The sequence below is a fragment of the Phyllostomus hastatus genome, unplaced genomic scaffold (assembly GCF_019186645.2).
Source record: "Phyllostomus hastatus isolate PE091 unplaced genomic scaffold, TTU_PhHast_1.1 phas_contig_283, whole genome shotgun sequence".
Classification (NCBI taxonomy): Eukaryota; Metazoa; Chordata; class Mammalia; order Chiroptera; family Phyllostomidae; genus Phyllostomus; species Phyllostomus hastatus.
The window spans coordinates 85,750-91,775 of record NW_025333833.1 but is presented as its reverse complement, the minus strand read 5'-3'; positions in this window follow the sequence as shown (position 1 = coordinate 91,775).

Sequence of the window (6,026 nt, the reverse complement as noted above, 5' to 3'; positions counted from 1 at the left end):
CAGCAGCCGCGGAACTTCCCTCGGCAGCTTAGCACCTCCCCTTCGCCCAGGAGACCGTCTGCCTTCCCTGTGGAGCGTGAAAACCAGTTTTTTGTAATAAATGTTTTTCACATTGAGTTTAAGTCCTGAAGTTCTGCAGTTAAAGGGTGGACACTCTCAGAGTCTCTTGTCCCTTCAAAGTCCTGTTAGTCTGACTGAGTCACAAAGTGGAGGTAGGCTTCCTCAAGGCTTGGTGACTGCACAGCACTGACCCTTGGCCTGTGCCCCTGGGGGATGGCTGGCTGAGATGGGCGTGCCCCGCGGTGACGAGGAGACAGGCAGGGGCCGTTTCCTGCAGCTCAGTGACTTGTAACGTGGGCCCACAGACACCAGGGATGAAGCAGTTGAGAGTTGAGGGTGTTATTTACTGGCCTGTTCGAAGGCAAGGTCAAGGCCAGGAAGGAACAGGGGAGGGTTGGCCCATTTCTCAGGGAACAGAATGTTCTGTGTAACATGGCGGTAACTTGAGGGGAATTTTAAAAGTACAACTTCCATTTAAAGATGTCTTGCCCTGGCTGGTGTAGCTCAGTGGATTCTGCACTGGCCTCTGAACCAGGGGTTGGCTGGTTTGATTCCCAGTCAGGACACATGCCTGGGTTGCGGGCCAGGTCCCCAGTGTGGGGGTGCGCAAGAGGCAACTACAGAGTGATGTTTCTCTCCCTCTTTCTCCTTCCCCCTCGCTAGAAATAAAATCTTTTTTAAAAAGATGTCGAATTCTCTAGCTCTTCCAATTTAGTGTCTCTTTTTTGATCCTAGATGTAAGGCCAATGTGAAATGACACTTCTTGTTGGGTAACTTGCTGAGTGGTCTTGCTGTCCCTGTGTCACAGGTGGGAGAACAGCCCAGGGATGATCGGGACCTTTTCCAAGTTCCTGCAACAGAACTGGGCAGGTGGTGGATCTGGGATTCCAGACAGCTGGGGTGGGGCGGTGAGGCGGCCCTGCTCAGGGGCCCTGAAAGCAAAAGACAGGAGTAGAGAGAAACAAGTTAACTTCTCCATACAGGTGGGAATTTGGGTATCTGGAGGACGTGGGGAGAAATGATGTGGCTGGAGTTTCCCCTGAACTGTGAGTAAGTCTCGTTTGCATCCCAACGTAGTTCCAGGACAGAAATGAGCACTTGATGAAGCGGGCGGTGGGGGGGGGGGGGGGTGTATGAGTGCCACCTTCTGGAACGCAAGTTAAACTTCACTGCTTATGCTAGTGACTTGGGTGACAAGGTAAAGGCAGCAAGGAGTTAGAAGGAAGGGAAACTTCATTAGCTTGGAAAATGGGACTTGAAGATCTCAGTGGGTGGGGACGATCAGCCCATCTCTGAGACGCTGCTGCCCGTAAGCAAGCTCTGTTCTCGGTGCCTCTGCGAGGTGGAGTCAGACAGCCAGCTGGGGCGCACACAGAGGAAGTGGTCTGGGTGGGGAAGGGACTGAGAACTGTCCGGCAGGGACTTTCACAAGAATCAGTGTCAACTCTGCGGAATCAAAGACCCGGGCGAGACAAAGGCGCAGTCCCGGCGTTGGGAGGCCAGTGCAGTGGTGGCCTGAGGGAGACCCTTGGGACCAGGGGCTGGGTCTCCGCAGCTCAGAGCTGGAAGGGGGTGTCCCGTAGTGGGAAGAATGCGGTTTGGGGGCAGATCTTGTTCCACTCCAGCCTTTTTTGTGCCGTTGGCAAAGCCCCCCCAGTCTCAGTTTGTCACATAAAAATCGCTGGCGCTACCCACCCTATGAAGCAAATTTAGAAGCCAATCGGGCAAGATCTGTGAAGCGCTCTATGAGAAACTGCCCACATCATTACCCTGCCTGTGCTTACTCTCAGACTGGATGTCTTAGTCCAGGAGTTCGTAAACTTCAGTAAGCAGCTAGCGAATTTCTCAACTATTACAAAAGTTTAGTAAACCAAGAAGTTCCGTGAGAAAACGTACACAACCCAGTGTTCGCAGCTCAGTAAAACGCACTGGGGAGCGCAGCCCTTGCTCGCTTGTTTGAAGGCACCTGATGGCCGTGTTTCCCGGGTCACCAGCCATCCATGCTGGTCTGCTGCCCACTGGTTGCCAACCCCACACACCCAGCTGTCACCAGGGTCACAGAGGGGCTAGATCTCCCCAACACTCCTCAGACGTGTGTGCCCTTGCTTCACTTCAATAACTTCTTGTTCGTAAGTGTGTTTTCAGCTAAGGAGGGTGAGCTTTGCCCCTGGTGTCTACGGGGTGAGCCGAAGACGCCGCCAGAAAACGGTTTTAGGTGCTGGAGGCCCTGCAGTTTGTCCAGCCTCACAGCCGTGCAAGAGCGAGGTGTGGCTGTGTTTCTGTCAGGCTTCGTGTGTGGACACTGACAAGTGACTGTCGTCATCTCTGCATATCTTGAAATAATTAACTTGACTTTCCCCCCAATCATTTAAAAATGCAAGAACCGCTCCTGGATCCCAGGCTGCACAAAAACAGACCATGGCCCAGAAATCGGCACGTTACTCCTGGCTGAAGTCAGAAGAAAGCACTCAGAGTGGCCGACGCACCGCAAGGTGCGGGGATGCGTCGTCGGAGTGCACAGCTGGAGCCGGAGCCACCCCAGTAAACTCAGTACAGAACGGGAAAGCAGGAAACCCCACTTGGTTTTGAGCCTGACTTTAAAATTCCTTTGATCCAGGCCTTTTGACATCCCTGGGGAGAAAGGAACTCAGGACTGGGTGGGGGCAGCTGGGCGAGGGTGACGAGGATGACGAGGATGAGGCCGGGCCACCTGGGCCAGAAGGGAGGAGGAGTGGATGGGAAACCCGGACGTCTGTGGAGGGCGACGAGGAGAGGCTGTGAGGGCTGTGGAGATCCACCCCAGGGAGGCCCTTTAGAGCAACGGGGAAATCCAGTTTCTGCCTCCAGTCCGGTCTGCGTGGACTCTCCAGTTATGGGAAGTAATAACAAAGCAGTTTTCAGCAATCTGTGTATTTGCTTCTTAGCTGTGTCACCAACACCCCTGAGGGTGGGAAGCTTGTGTTTGTCGTGCTTGCCCAGTACAAAGACGTCTGCCCTTTGATGCATGGTGAAGGAAGGAGGGTCCAGTCCAGACCCGTGTGAATCAGGGCCAGTGAGGAGTTGACACATCAGCCATCACCAGCGTTATCACCCTCTGTCACCTGTGTGCCAGCCAAGGGCGGAGGGAGCAGGGACAGAGGACCCCAGGCCCTGGAGTTGTAAACATTGCTGCCTTGATGTTTGGTGCCGGTGGGGAGCCAGTGCCGCAGGCCGCAGGCTCAGAAGGGATGAGGAGGGTAAAGGTGGCCAGGCCCCAGGGTTCGAGCTCCTCCTGCCCCAGCCCAGCTCACGGCTGAAGGTGGCCACGAAGGACCGTATCGAAACCTTCCCCAGGGACACATCACCTGTGACAAAAAGGCTATGGCTGAGAGGTCCCCTCCCCAAAGAAACCTGGCGTGGACATCATGGGGGGGCGGCGAGGGAGAGAGTACCAAGGACAACTCCAGGGCGCAGGGCTGTCTCACCCCTTTCACCGAAGTTTTGGCAACACTCCTAAGAGGCTTGTGGCCCCTAATTCTGTTCTGATGGGGTTCAAGGCAGGCAGCCCCAAAATGTGCCCCTCTGGCATATGGGTTCTTTTAAATTAAAGTTACTTAAGAAACAGCCAGTGCAAGAAGGACACTCTGTCCTCTGCCCCCTTGAAGCAGGAGACAAACCTGCTCTGTGAAAGGCGCCCTCCTCGCAAGGGGAAGCAGAGAGACGAGTTTTTCGCCAGAGATGGGAAGTCAGGCCAGAAGCGACCCTGGCTGCTTCTCTGCTGCTTTGCTGCCCCAAGCCCAGGGTGGTTTGTCTCTTAACAAGTTTATTGTTTATTTGTCTAAAAGGCATGAAAACTGCCTGCTTTGGTCACTTTGGGGAGTCTCATGTTTCTGTGAGCTTCCATACGTGTGAAATTTAAGTTTTTTCTATTTGGGTTGCTCGACCACAAGGGTTCCTTGGCTGCCTGCCTCAAAGCCCAGTGGAACACGAGCAGCAGTTCGCAGCCAGGAAACTGGTTTTAGTTATTACTTGAGGAAATGGCACCGAGCCCGGAGTCGGAGCTGCATTTGTGCTCACACACCCGGCTCCCCGATGGCTCTTAGGGGACAGGTCATGTGGGGGAAAGGTCGCTAATCACAGTGGCCGAAGGAGTTGGGGCCGTGGACTGCAGTGCTTGGGTGGGATGGGGGAGGGATGGCTGGGGACTGTCAGGTCCTGCTGTCTGCCACGGTGCTGTTCTGTCTGGTTTCAAGAGGATGTGGTCCCCAGAGGGGTCTGCGTTCATGGGCCTGGACCGAGACACAGCTGAGGTCAAGATATCATCTTTAGCTTCACCTAAAACTCTGTCTCTGTGGTCATCGGACCTGAGGCTTTGTTCTTTAAGATTTTATTTATTTTATTTTTATTTTTTAGAGAGGGAAGGGAGGGGGAGAGAGACAGAGAGAGAAACATCAATGTGCGGTTGCTGGAGGCCGTAGCCTGCAACCCAGGCATGTGCCCTGACTGGGAATCGAACCTGCGACACTGGTTCGCAGCCTGAGCTCCATCCACTGAGCTACGCCAGCCAGGGCGAGGCTTTGTTCTTAAGACAGTTTGATGCTGAGCAGAATCTGGTGTCCCAAGGGTTTAATGATTAAGGGAGGGAGCTGATGGACAGGAAGGAGGAAGGCTCTGGTCAAAGAAATGGAGTTTCTGTGCAGTTACATTTCTCTGTCTTATGTCGATTCAAGGGTTAGATCAGCCGCAGCGGCTGGAAGTGCAGACGGAGAGGTTTTCCTCCCTGGCCGTTCGCACGGCGTCTGGAGGGACACACGCCGTGCGTGTGTGGCAGGGGAAGACATAGCTGCCTGCGGCTCCCCAGATCGGTGCGCCCGAGTGGCGTACATCGGGTGGTGTAGCCTGTCAGCCCCCAGTGCCTGTTTTTGGAAGCGAGTAGCCCGTGGAGCACCGTTTGGCATCTGTAAAGATGTTCGGGCTGAGAAGGGCTGGCACGGTCATGAACGCGGGCCCGGCTGCCCACTGCTACGAAAGCCAAGCTCTCGAGGCAGGTGCTGACGGAGAAGGGTTTGTTCAGGTGCTGGCCGCCAGGACAACGGGGGACTCTTGTCTCAGAGCCTGCCTCCCCCTCAGTGCAGGCAGAGGTTTTACAAGGAAGGAGAGGGGAAGAGAACAACGAGATCCAGGGAGGGATTTGCAAGGTTCTCCAAGTGTCGAGAACAGTCCTCTCTGCTGAGAACGGTGACAGTCCAGTGTGCGTCACCCTGGCTTAGTGACCTTGGATGCGTGGTTGCAGGTCAGCAAGTCTCCCGGAGCCGGGACGCCAGGAGGTCGGGTCTGTCCCTTCTGAAGTTAGTTTCCAGCGTTCTTCCACCAACAGGCTGTCCATCTCCCAGCCACACGTCAGAGCCAGCACTGGCACAACAGTGGGAAAAGGGTGGCGGGGTGGGCTACAGTTGTCCACGGTTGCAGCACGGATGGTGGGTAAAGGCGTCACCGGGGATTTTTTTAACAGGTGTCAGAAGATGGGCACTCTGTACAGCTCGAGGCAGCAGCCTTGGGCGAGAAGCCAGGCTGTGGTTTCCTGGACGGGGCCACAGGTTTAGGAGCCACGAGCTCACGACACTGAAATGTTCCGTAGGAAGCGCCCACCGGGTTGGAGGGCGGGCTGCATAGTATTTACGCAGTGACAGCTGCCCTGGAGCTCTCCTTGATGCTGTGGGTCGTGCTGAGTGCTTTGAATGCTGGGATGCGGATAGTCCTCACCCGTAAGAGGAAGGTGTCAGTCAGTGTCATCCCCCATTTCAGAGGAGGAAAGAGGCACAAGTGTCCAGTGCCGGCTCCACGCAGCACGAGTACGAAGCCAGCCCAGGCTCTGGAGCCCAAATTCTGCAGAATGGGCACGAAAGAGCCGTTGGGAAGCTTGGTGTCCTGACTCCAAAAGCAGGATCAGCACCCCCCACCCCCCACCCCCCACCCCCAGGCTGTCA